Consider the following 14,512-nt stretch of genomic DNA (forward strand, 5'->3'; position numbering starts at 1 on the left):
CTACTATCAATTTATTTTTTTAAGTATAAAGTTGTCAATATCTCATTCATTTCTTTGTATATTTAGGTTATGTGTCATATCTGCCATGTGCAATTTCAAAGCCTACAAGCCAAACAGAAATGTAGTTAGTCAACAACGTCAAAAACACAATTAAATCGTTAATCACAATTATTTGAGTGACAATTAATTAATAATGTAAAATGTCATATTCTTGACAGCCCTATTTGAGGTGCTAAATTACAATGTAAGCATTCAGCAGAGCTCGAGTCGTATACAGAGCAACTTACAAGTGCAAAATCAGAATAAGCAGAGTAAGCAAGAGCTCTAGTCGATAAACATATTAAACAACAAGGTAAATACTAAATAGTCACATAATTCAGAGAGAACAAAGTACTGCCTCCAAGAAACTTGGATACCTGGTCAACAATGAACCTACAGTATGCAATCTACAGCAAATCACATTCTTAAAGGTGATACACCATGCATTTAAAAGTATTTATGTCATATTGTTTATGTCCCAAAAACGTTTTTTCCAAAAGGTTTGAGGCTAAATTACCACTCCTGAATAGAGAGCCTCTCTCATTTTTGAATGGCTCTCAGAGCATTTCAGCTGCAGTACCACCTTTGGCCTGAACTGCGCCACCCCCCAAAAAATCTTTTTGAAAAAAAAAACATTTTTTTTTGAAAAAAATATTTTTTTTTGAAAAAGATTTTTTTTTTACTTCAAAAACGGCCGATGATGACGTCACAATCGGCAGCAAATCTGGATAGCCTGTTTTGAGAACCCGTGGGATACTTTTAACCTTCACCTTCTCAAAACCAGAGAAAGACCCAACGGTCAGAAATGGGATTTGTGAGGATAGAAGGTGCTAGTGGGACCACAAAAAAAGGTTTTAAAATAGGAAAAGTGAAATTTCATGGTGTATCACCTTTAACAGTTTTTTCTAGTTTTTTTGTTTAGAGTGAACAGACATGTGGTGTCACAACAGATGTGTCACATATAGCCACCAACCATCACTGTAAAACCCTGGTTGTTCGATTAATAATAATGATAATTAATATTATTATTTTGGTGTAGGTCGGTCAGAGTCTTATTGGTGTATTCTTTATTTCATGTTTAACATATTTTTGTGCCTTTATTAATAGTTAACCGTAGACTGAGTAATTGGGGAGAGAGAGAGATGGGGAGTGACACGCAGCAAAGGTCGTCGGGAACGGGAGTCGAACCTGCGACACACTGTCAGGCTGGCATTGCAGCTTAAGGTGCCTGACCACGGTCCAGGCCTTATTGTTGTATTTTACAAATGGATAAATGAACACTGAGGATTTTACTGTGATAAAAGGATTCCATGGTCAATGTGGGTGATGTTGGATGATGGATCTATTTCAATAGGATTCTGTTGCGCACCGTTACAGGGCAGCACACACAATATGTTTCAAACAAACAATGATAAGTAACAGAGGGTAACATAACAATTAGGGCTGTCACAATGATTACATAATCGTCTAATCGTGATTATTTGACATTATCGCAATTATTTTGTCATAATCGTCATAATCGTGAATGTTGAAAAATTTCAGAAATAGTGGAAATAGCAGATCTGTGAGCTTGTAGATCGGCTATTTCCACTTCATTGTTCTGACCTCCCAATATGGCTGTCACAATATGCCTAATCCACGATTCGATTCAACCTTCGATTCTAAGGTCATTTTCGATAAATGTTTTTAAAACCCTCCTTTTTCAGCACTGACAGCTGAATGACTATTAATTTAGTCTATCGTCTTGATTTGTAAAGAAAAACACTAGTTTCTCAATAAGACTCCTTTATTTGAAAAATAACAAATGAGAATTTTTATGAAAGGGTTAAAAATGAGGGTTGTTATCATCATCATCGTTGACTTCAGCAGTGGCCATGGTGAAATGGAACGTAGCGCTCTCTCTCTCTCTCTCTGTGAGTCTGAGTCAACTCCTCTGCGGTCTGTGCTGTGTATCTGTCGTCTCTCATTTTTTTCTCTCCCCTGTCGGAAGCACACATGCGCCGGATGCACAGAAAAAACATAACAAAGCCTCCTGGCTGGGGCGTGTAATTGGACATGTGCATGCGTGGAAGTGAATCGCGAAACGGGTTGTGATTTTGATTCACTGAATTGAACATCAACTACAATTCAATACGATTTGATCTCTTAATTACCTCCCAATGTTCCGCCCTCCCATTAGTCTGACGATACCCAACCCTAACCTCAGTAAAACTATGCAGCTTGGTTTCCCTATTTTGGGCAGGTCATTATCGGAGAAAGAATTTCAAAAATAGCAGCTCTACAAGAGCAACAACACAAACGGATGCGACACGTCACGTGAGCTTGAAGATTAGCACTGGCTATTATTATATTTGTGATATTTTAAAGTATACAGTATAGGGCTTAAGTGGTTAAACCCTTGTCTGGTGTGACTGCACTGGCCATTTCTTCTCGCAGGAGCGTCCCTTCCACATCAAGAGTTGGCCGTCACTTCCAATCTCATCACAGCCAAGTGCTCAGAGTCAGACCACCACTCAGTGGTGAGAGAGGGGTGGGCGGGTGCGTGCAAGAGCTGGTTAAAAAGTGCATACTCTTGTCATGGGTACTGCGGACCTCTGCAGAAAACTGACGACACATCTGTGTGTACGTTAATCTGGCTCTCGCAAACGGACGGACGGACACGCACACGCACACAGACACACACACACACACACACACACACACACCTGCAACCCCTGCCGTCTGACTGACTGTAGCTGCTGTTATTAATAACCATCGTTTATTTGAGTCAGGAACAAGTGACATTTGTCAAACGGCAGCGTTCACATCGTGTCTCATCATGTAACCGTGGACTTCGATTGAGAGATATTCACACAGTCATTACAAACCCTCCATCCACCGATATCATTCACGACACGTCAATAACAAGACGAATAACACCTTTTTTGTGCGGCGCCAGTGAAACATTAGCTAAATGAACAACAAAATAAAAATGGCAACAACAATACAGATTTGCTCTGGACTGATGTTTTCGTGAACTGCGTGTGTGAAACAAGGTCTGTGTCTCGTGTGTGTCCAGTAAAGCTGGATCTAGATTACACAGCAGAGCCCCACCCACACTCTATTGGCTGTGTGCAGAGACTGAAAGAGGGCAGAGTGCCCAAAGGCAGATAGTACATCTGAACAATGAGGAAGTTGGCCTCATTTATCAATACTTGATCAATATTTGAGTATGTTTGGTGCATTGAAAGAGAGCCGGCCTGGTGGCTCGGTCAATTAGAGCCCGGGCCACATAAATGAATCTGGCTCGGGTCCTGTGATGCAATCTCATCTCCTCGTCTCATCTAATTAAAGCAGAAGTGGATTAAAGTGGATGAATTTTTCTTTACACGTCCTAAATAACATGCTAGAACAACAAGGACCAAGGACACTTTGATGTTGACTGGCGTTGTGGCGTTGACTGATCAAAGGTATGCTGAGGAGCCAAAGGTAGATGTAGGTGGTGCTCTGTTAAGGTGTATTAGGTGATGTTCACACAGCATGGATACACTGAAGCTAGCACGTGATGCTACCAGTGAGCGTGCTCCTCTCTTGTGTTTCTCTTCTATCCATGACCTCCCTGTCATCAATCATTTAGAGTGATCAACAGCCTTGCATTATTAAGGCAGGCGCACGCACGCGCGCACACACACACACACACACACACACACACACACACACACACACACACACACACACACACACACACACACACACACACACACACACACACACACACACACACACACACACACACACACACACACACACACACACACACACACACACACACACACACACACACACACACACCTCCTTGTGCTGCTCTGTACTGTACTTGTGAGGAAGAGCTAGGCAGAAAGCAGGTGTGTGTGTGTGTGTGTGTGTGAGAGAGAGAGAGAGAATCCTAAACGAAGCTTTCCTATGTGGATGTATAACTATTTCTGACAATGCACAATTCTTATGGATTTGTAAGATACTGTAGATTTCTCTCAGTTGCGATGTAACACAACTCTCATTACACATTATTTGCGTTCCCTTTTGTACATGCCATTATTTTGTTTTAATTGTATTGTTCCACTCTAGCTTTGGCAATATAAACATAGGTTTTCTCATGCCAATAAAGCCCCTTTGAAATGAGAGCGCAAGCCATGAACTGCAGGTTTCAGAGGTGTAGAGTAAAAATGCTCCGCTTGTTTGTTTTTGTTGCGCAAAACAGCAGATTCCTGCAGACTACTGCCCCCCTTTGGCATGGAGTCATTTCCTCTCAGGCAGGTGCACAACAGTCCCATCAGCCGTCTGTGTACACAGCATGCAAACTGCAAACGGTTACTTTTTAACACCTTCTGAGTCTGACCCAACTTATCTCCTAATGTTTAGTCTGTAGTAGTCAGGACAACTCAGTGTAGCGGCCATAGGTGGTAAAAAAATCACACCCGTGTGAACTGAGCGGTGGTTCAGGAGTGGTAATTTAGCCTCAAACCTTTTGAAAAACGTTTTTGGGACATACACAATATGACAAATACTTTTTAAATGCATGGTGTATCACCTTTAACATCAAATATAACATAAATTGGACCATATTTTCACAAAATGCATATCATGGTGATTGAAATGAGGCTTTAAACTAGCGACAGGAACCATAAAGTACTTATGACAATGTTTATTAAGTAAAGGTAATAAAATCAAATGTAAAAGTTTGGGGGAATAGAAAGGAATCCTATGGAGAACATGTTGCTTTTGGTACCAGAACAGCACAACTAGCGGTAATTAATCATAGGAACTTTCAGTTCCGTCATGTTGCTCCATTTTAAATCCTGACGCCTGCCCCCCTGGTAGAAGCCTTAAGTCTTAAAACTTTAACAGCCTCTTGCTAAAGTGAGGACCACCAACTGAACTCACGTTCAGTTATTTTATTTTCCTCATCATCTTTCTCATCTCATTTGGTTATGCTGTATTGTCATAAATACAGCAGTACACATAATAGCACACAAACACACACAAGCACAAAGGTGTGCAACGTACTGTACGTTACCCTTGCTCTCACCCTCACACGCAGTGACAGTGCTGCTTACGTGTGCTAACCCCGGATGCTCACCCCAGCTCTCGCCCTGTCCTGGATGTTACTATTGGCAGACACTACACCACTTAAAGACTCCTCTCAGCAGTCCTTCTGTACTCTCTACATCTGTACATTAGCACACAGCCAGGGGCAGGGTGTAGAGAGAGGGAGAGGGGGAGAGAGGGAGGGGGAGAGAGAGAGAAATCAAGAGAGAAACAGAGAGAGGGGAGCTAGAGAGAGGGAGAGAGATGCAGAGAGAGAAACAGAGAGGGGAGAGACAGAGAGAAACAGAGAGAGAGGGGGAGAGGGAGAGAGAGAAACAGAGAGAGAGAGAGAGGGAGGGAGAGAGATGCAGAGAGAGAAACAGAGAGGGGAGAGACAGAGAGAAACAGAGAGAAAGAGGGAGGGGGAGAGAGAGAAACAGAGAGAGAGAGGGAGGGAGAGAGAGAAACAGGGAGGGAGAGATAGAGAGAAACAGAGAGAGTGAACAAGCGAAAGTGTGAGGGACAGAGAGAGAGAGAGAGAGAGATAATGAAGAGACAGAGGCCTACCCAAGAGGGAGAGAGCTAAGGGGAGGAACCAGGAGCAAGGGGTGAGTGGGGGGGCAGAGGAGATATATAGTGATATCAAAGGAGATTAGAAAAGGACAGGCGAGAGGGGGAGGTTGAAGAGACACAGAGTTCCAGGCAGACAGGAGAAAGGAGCCGAATGAGTGACAGAGCAGAAGAGAGGAAGGACAGTGATAAAAATGAAAGAGCACACGCAGAGGGAGAAGAGGCGGAGGTCTGAGTGAGAGAAAAGAGGGGATCTGACAAGAGATGCAGACAGAGACACAGGTAGAGAAGAGTAACCACTAATGAAAGAAAGAGCCAGCTATGGAGAGAGAGAGAGAGAGAGAGAGAGAGAGAGAGAGAGAGAGAGAGAGAGAGAGAGAGAGAGAACTACGCAGAATAGACGGACTGGTCTGGGACATGAGGAGACTGTGAGTTAGAGGGCAGAGCGATAGCGTATGAGTAGTGTATTTAACCTTGGCAGTACATGCTAGGATGCTGCTGCCTGGGCTGCTTGTGGCACTGGGGAGATGATGTTCAGAGAGCTACGGTTCAGAACGCCATGTCTGCTTTTGGTTAACAGCTGTAGATCTGTTATATGCAGCATGCAACGCCATCGTAAAACTAACTATAAAGCATTTGGATGTGGCCTGTACCTCCATGACCTTTGAAACCTTCGTAAGCCGTTCTCTGTGTCATGAGTGCCCTTTTTTACCTTCTGCTGTTGGTGTTATTTGTATTTTGGTTACATCTTGTGCTGATTTAAGTCTAAAGGCCCATTCCCACTGGGCCAGATAACAGATAAAAAAATCTCTTTCTCCAGATATTTTTTGAATGGAAAAATATCTGGAGAAAGAGATTTTTTTTATCTGTTATCTGGCCCAGTGGGAATGGGCCGTAAGAGTTATTGCTCAACCTTCTGTTATTGCCTGTTATCATTTAAACATTATTTGTATGCTGTACAGCATTTTGGTCTGTACACTTTCTTTTTTTTTTTTTTTAGATACATTTGGGGTCTGGGGTTTCTGCCTTTATTGATAGGTATACCGTAGACTGGCAGGAAATGGTGAGAGAGGTGGGGGGGGTGACACGCAAAAAAGGTCATCGGGATCGGTCTCACTGGTTGTTTTTAAATGCGCTTTATAAATAGGATTTCATATTTGGTTTATTGTAGAGTTGATAAAATCAAAGCTTGTTCAGAAGTTTGATTGAGTAAAGACATACGGTACTACTGTACTGTACATACCCTGGAGATAATATCAACAGAGACATGTCAATTTGGTCCAGAGTTTGAAAAGAACGATTTGTTATGTTTGTGTTACTCCCCCAGGGGTCTATACTAGTAGCCTGGCATGTACAGACTAATCTGCAGAGAGACATTCTTTTTGAGCGGTGGTCACGCCGCTCCTATACGTGGCCGTGTGTGTAGACGTACGTGTATGTATGTGGGTGGGTGGGTGGGTGGGTGCGTCCATATGTAGCCTCAAGCCTGTGGTGTAGTACCTTTTCTGACCACACATGTTAAGGGAGGGGCGCTGTTTTCAGGCCAGGCCAGACCAGGCACACACACACACACGCACACACACACACACACACACACACACACACACACACACAGGGGGGAAGGGGGGGGGGGGGGGGGGGGGGTAAACCACCGCTCAGTTCACACGGGTGTGATTTTTCTCTTCACACTGGCATATTCATCTGGTTTCCAGGCTACTATACTAGGCCCTGTCCCGTTTTCCACCGACGCTAAATATTTTAGCCGAATGTTCGCCAGAATAGGGACGCTAGGGTTCATGTGGTCATCATGGAAGTTATGTATTATAACACATCACTTACATTTGCATCGATAACCATATAAACCGTGAGAATAGCAACAAATATCAACTCACTAATGCTGCATAGACTGCCTGGGCAGGCCATTATTCAATATTGGGCTATTGTAATTTCATTTGTGACGGAGGAAGCAACACACAACGACACACAACACCATTCAAAAACGAAATTGGAAAAGAGCATAACGACAGCCAGTCTGTCTGCCCTCTGGGGCTGAACTGAAATGGTGTTTTAAAATGTGTGTGTGTGTGTGTGTGTGTGTGTGTGTGTGTGTGTGTGTGTGTGTGTGTGTGTGTGTGTGTGTGTGTGTGTGTGTGTGTGTGTGTGTGTGTGTGTGTGTGTGTGTGTGTGGGGAGGGGCGGTGTTAAGCAAAACCATTTACATGTAAATATATTCGTTCGCACTAGCTGGAGTTTTCGGAAACGGGAATAACTCTGAAGCGTAACACTGCTGTCACATGATACTGTATAGGCTTCTTGCTCCGAAACAAAGTCAGCCTTTCAGAAATTCAGGGGGGAAAATGTCCACGGACATACATTTCTGAAAAACATACAAGCTTCTGGAGGCAAAAATAGCTCATTTATTAAGGCAAAAAAGCTCACACGACATGGAGTGAGCTTGTACCTGTAGATTAGCTATTTTCATTAACGTACTACAATTAAAGTATATAACTTATATACCGGTAAGTGATCAAACATTTCAAGTGAATGCTATTGCCCCCACAGTCATTGGTTTCATTTTGATAAACACACACATGCATGCATGCAAAAATAAACTAATGCATGGACAAACGTGTGCACTGAACACACATCATTCACTGAGATCTGACGTAGCTTACAGCTGCAGCTGTAGGGATGGAACGATAATCATCATCATTTATCGTGATAAAAACAAACAATAATCGTACCATGGAGATTTACATATGGATATTATATTGTGATAATATAGTAAATCGCTATTTCTTAGGTCACAAATAATCGTGACATGAAATTTCCATATCGTCCCATCCCCTACAGCCCTGCAGTATGTGCTGGAGGATCATCACTAAGCCCACCTTCTACGTCCTCCACTTCATCCACCCCCATTTCCATCACTCATCCACGGAGGTACCGATCAATACCACCGACACCACACACAGTGTCGCACACACACATATTCACAGCATCTGCACACACCCACAAATAGGCTCCTTTCTAATATAGATATTGACGCCTGATGCGACGTGTAGATTGCAGATTGGCTATTTTCAGTGCTTGGGTCATCCAGATCTCAGGAATCTCCAGTGGCCAGCCTAACATTAAAGCAGTTTTAACCTGCTGCCGAGCTAGTTGGCAAGAGACACTTGCTGTCGATAAGGCTGGCGGAACCAATCGATGAAAAACGAAACATGCTCAGTTATTTGCGGTCCGTGGTGATGTGGTGGTAATTCCGCCACTGTAGAATGGACCTCTGTCTAGTCTGCTACATACTACATACTAACAGGGCAGAAGAAGCAAGCCTAAATAAGCCAGAGACATTTCCCGCACATTTTAACTAAATACCATATTCTCATCTCAGTTCCTATACCAATCGACTCCAAAGCAAAGCTAGCCAATGGCTGTTTAGGTGAGAGAAAACACTGCCTCGGGAGGTTGCCAGATTCTGTGAGTGAAACAAGCGACGAGGCCTATGAAAACAAGCCCAAAAGAAGCGACCAGTTTCACCGCTTGAGCTCTATTACATTAGCTATTTCATAAAACAATGTTGAAAGCAACCCGCAACAAGAAACTTTACAGAAAAACAAGCCCAAAGTCGCTTATAATGAGCAGACCTGGCAACACTGCCAAACCAGCGTCTACCAGCCATCTGAATGCAATGTTCGCCCGACTTTTAAATGTCAAGGTTGCCAACTAATGACAGCAGACTACAACAGAGTAGCAGTTTGGAGCCATTGGAAGTAGTCTTTTTGGTGTGGAGACCCCTTTTGGCACACTTTGCACCTGAACTATCCGTCTTAATCCATTGATGCAGATATCTGGCTGAGGAACCAATCCATTGAATAAAACAGAGCCTCGATTCTCACAGTATGTAATGCATTTCTGTTACCTGTTTAAGTGCCATACAGGTACACAAAATAATACCCCTGGGCAGCCCTGTAGAGCAATCAGGGGTATGTAGGGAATCAGTATTCATGTAACTGTCTTTATCTCTGGTTGTCTTGTAGTGAGTCTGTTTACTATACAGCTGGCTTAAGTTGCTGCCTCTACTGTACAGCGACAGGGAGGGGAAGTGATTAAAAACATGCGGGAGGGAGGGGATGAGAGAGAGAGTAGTGTGATGGATTTGGTAATGGTAGGTCACCTGGGATGGAAGATGGCAGAGGAGAGGAGAGCAGAGCAGAGCAGGAGAGCAGGGTAAGAGTAGAAGAGAAAATAGGAGAATGGAACAGAGGCATTGGCGAGAGGGAGAGAGAGAGAGAGAGAGAGAGAGAGAGAGAGAGAGTCACTCACATGGTTCACAGGCTACAGGCTGCAGACAGTGCGACTATTGAACAGTGAAACAGGCAATGAGACGGCAAGAAAGAGGGAGGGGGGATGGGGCTTGGGCATAGAATAAAGTGCAGTGAGGTGGTGTTTGGAGGAGGGATACCTTTTTTCCCCCCTCTCTTCTCCCTTCTCTAGGCATTTTGATTCACCGCCCAGGATACTTGCCCGCATGTCCAGCTGAGTGTCACTGAAGCTATTTAATGAAGGGAGCCTGGGGCATGCCATTGCCTGTGGCCTGGCCCCTTTGCATCATACTCCACCACACAGTGGATAGTGCCGCCATGGGCAAGAAGAGCCCCAGTCCCAGCAGAGAGGTTCTATCACTGTGGTACATGCCCTGCAGGGCCTGCAAGTCAATGGCATAAGAATAATTCATTCATTGATAGTTAAAAGATACAAAATACATCAGAAGCCTGCTGCCTGATTTAACCATTGTTGTTCGAAGGCAATATTTTTATCTCAATGTACAAAACCTGCTGGCAATATTTGAGAAGTTCATCATTCATTTTAACGGTTCGCGGCTCATACACAGTCCTTCTCTTTTGTTTGTCTTGTCAAACTGACCCCTCTTTAGTTATCTCTGTAAAATAGATTTTTGGCAACAAAAGAATATATATATATTAATTGGTTCATGTTAATCAACCAAAGCATAATTAGCAACGTTCCATTATTGAGCAAAACTCTTGCACACCTACAGAACAACAGGTGCATCAGAGAAGCCCAAGGGCCGATCAATTCAGAAGCAACCCACACACTTCACTGGAATGCAGACAATGTTTGGGAAACAACGTTTTGGTCCAGAGACCTTCACAGAGGTCTCCAGACCAAATCATTGTGCAAGTGAGTTCCATTATCGCCATGTTTTAATGGATATTACATTCAAATGTGTAACTTATTAACTGTGCAATATTGGTAAACTACCATTGACTAAGTTAGCTATTCAGACAAGTTTGGCTATGAGAAGACAATGATATGTATTTAGACCGTTATTCACTCTTTGTCAAGTCCCACCCCATGTCGTTCCAGGGAATAATATTTTTATAATGGAAGTGAATGGGAAAAAAGTCCCACCCCATGTCGTTTTCATAGCCTCATTATTGCTATTTAAAGTACAAAAAGAAAAACATCTAAGTGATATTAATAAAAAAGGAACAAAAAAGTACAGCAGTTACATTGCAAAACAGGGGTTTCCCCCCCGAAAATACATGTTTTAATTAGTTTAATCCTCTGAAACAGGCAGAGGACAGAGAAGAGAGAGAGTGCAGTGCATCTTGGGTGACTCGCAATGACCAGGAAGTTGTGGAACTATAATCTCGGCCTCAACATAAAATGTATTTTAATTGTAATTCTGCCCATTTTAAATATATGTACCCAATCGAATCTCTTAGTTACTTCGATATCGTTCATGTGAACTAGTTTGTTGAAGCTTATTCATTATACTCATCGAAATCGCTATGACTGCGCCGCCAGTCAGAGACCAATCAGAAGGCTGCACATTACAGGGACAAAACGTGGTGGATTGCTCTTCACCTTCTCTGGAGTATGAATGAGCCTTGAGAATGGTTGATACCTGCATGCAGCAGACACAATGCTTTGTTTATAATTTGAAGAAAATGGTTTCAATAATGTGTCGATTGTGTCCACACAAACACATGCCTTCACACACATTTTTATCCATTATCGTACGCACGCACACTCGCGCTGAGGTGACTGGATGAGAAGAGAAAGGTGCTGATGATGGGATGAACTCATGTCTTACAAAAGGACTGGAGAGACAGAGAGAAAGAATGACAGACAAGACAGCAGACTGGTAAACATAGTCAGACTTAAAGAGACAGCTTTATTTTTTTTATACATCATTTTTATCCCACGATTTTGTAACCCATTTTCACCCAGTGCCAATTGCCTGTGTAATCCTGGGCTCTGCTCTCCCTCTGCCGTGCCTGGGGAGACAACGGACTGACCTCATGCTTCCTTCAATGCATGGGTAGTCCAAGTTGTTTCTTTTCACCTGACAGGGGGGATTTCCCTGGGATGGACGTAGCACGTGGAAGGAACACGTTATTCCAACCAGTTCCTTTCCCCTCCATCAGGCGCCCCGGCTGGCCAGGGGGAGGCATTATTGAGACCAGGATTACTGCATGTTTTTGTGAGGGTATCAACCCTAGGAGACACAGGGAGAACATGCAAACTCCACACAGAAAGGCCCTATCGCAAACCCCACCTAGGGTGTGGGCACTGATGACGCGGAGGGAGGAACACGCCCCCAGCACCCACAGCGTCCCCCGGCGGGAATCGAACCCAGGACCTTCTAGCTGTGAGGCGAAGCGCCAACCACTGCGCCACCGTGCCCCCTTAAAGAGACAGCTTTGGAGACAGAAACACTTACAGACTATTTGCTTCACCAAATTGATATATTCTGCTACACAAATTATGCCCCCAATTTGCAGTGGTGGAAAAAGTACACAAATGTTTTACTTAAAGGGGTTATGCCACCTTAAGGGTTACTGTCACCTTAAGAAATTATATTAAAAACAAGTTAATATTTGTTTGATGTCATTGTGGGAATGCACGATAAGCCAATCAAATTAATGAATTGACTGTTACTTACTGTATGTCTGCACAATGTACATTTTCTTCCCATCGCCCGCAGGCTCGCTCTCACAGTCACAGCCCTCACAACTTCTCTGCTCCCACAGGGCTAGCTAGCTGGGCTAGCACTAAAGCTAACCAGCTAAAGACACACATTTATATATAAATCTGTGGCTATAAAAATTATATTTCCGGTGGTTACTGGTTGTTACTTCCCCATTGTTCATGGGAATATGCTTGTTTATGTTTATTCATTGAAATGGAAAACACGATGTTTTCACTGAGTTGGGCAGCTGCGCTCGAACTCATCCTCGAACTGCGTGCGGCTGGCCAGTATAGATGTGACGTTCGCGAACGAATCAAGTCTTTTGAACGGCTCTTTGAAATGAACGATATGATTCGGTTCACAGTAGGGAGCCGTTCCTTTCTAATGAACAGTGGTGGGAAAAGTACTCAATTTCAGAGATCCAGCTCACTTCAAATAGCCATAAATCCCATATCTGCTGACCAGGCTGTCTCCTGTCTGTCTCTCTACTCCTCCGAGTGGAGGGGGCTGCGCTACGGGGGATGGGATCATTTGATTCAGAGATTTCAGACCGTTTTAAAAAAGACCACGTGACCTACTGTATCCTACTGTATCATACCATTATAATTTCGGGGCGTGGCAGGACCCCTTTAAGTAATATAACATACTGCAATGTAGAATTACTACGCGTAAATTGTCTGGGATTCAACACCAAAGGTAAAAGTATTCATTATGTAGAATGTCCCCTTCAAATGTATAACAATCTATTGAAAATAGCAGATCTGGCCCAGTGTAGCAGTCCGGGCATCTAGGCTGCTAATCCAGACTGACGGCATGTCGCGGGTTCGACTCCCGATCCCGACGACCTTTGCTGCTGCTATTTTCTTAAGATATTTTTGGTTGGCTTTTTTTTACCTTTATCTACTAAAATTACAATATTTGGATCCGAGGTGTAGTGGAGTAGAAGTAAATGTATTGGAAATTGGAAACACTCAAGTAATGTACAAGTACCTCAAGATTGTACTGAAGTACAGTGCTTAAGTAAAGTACTTAATTACTTTACACCACTGCCAATTTGAAGAAGTTCACTTAACATTGGCCTTTCCCTGGTCGTTGAGCTGCCAAAACCTCTTAATGACTCAGCAGCACGCATGCTATGCATACAAAATACACAACGCATGATCACACACATACTGTAACCACGCACAGTGTCGCACACACACATGCACACACACTCACAGTTCATATACTGTTCAACAAATCAAAAGCCCAGTTTTTAAAAAGCATAACATTTTCCAGTCCTATTTTGAAAGTTACAGTGGCTCCTTTTTTTGAGCGGTGGTAGACCGCTCCATAGCATGGCCGTGTGTGTATCCGTGTATCCGTGTATCCGTGTATGTATGTGTGTATGTAGCCTGAACTACCACTCAGTGACCAGAGAGGGTGCTCTTGAGTCTAGTCTGAGCATCAACTGCAATACTCTCTCTCTCTCTCTCTCTCACACACACACGCGCACACACACACGCACACACACACGCGCACACACACACACACACACACACAACCACCGCTCAGTTCACACGGGTGTGATTTTTATTATAGTCTTCAAAAGCAACAGAACAAATGCAAGAACACCACTGAGTACCAGGGTCGTACGATCGATCTATAGATATAGGCTATGCATTCAATGGATAGACAACTGTAAACAACAATCAGGCTTCTCACTGAATGAATAATAAACACACGAACACCACTGACATCTAACACAAGCACACAGCAGCCAAGAACACCACTGACATGGTCATATGCAGTCAATGGGTAAACAATTGTAAATAACACTTAGGCTACTCCCTGAATACCA

At 43.4% G+C, this 14,512-nt stretch overlaps 1 protein-coding gene across 1 annotated transcript in view; it reads right to left on the reverse strand.

Annotated features, from left to right (window-relative positions):
- The window catches only part of ppp1r9a (protein phosphatase 1, regulatory subunit 9A), a 78,924-nt gene that overhangs the window by 51,163 nt on the left and 13,249 nt on the right, over positions 1-14,512 (reverse strand).

This window comes from Nannobrachium achirus, assembly GCF_963921795.1.
Source record: "Nannobrachium achirus genome assembly, chromosome: 10".
NCBI classification, from domain to species: domain Eukaryota; kingdom Metazoa; phylum Chordata; class Actinopteri; order Myctophiformes; family Myctophidae; genus Nannobrachium; species Nannobrachium achirus.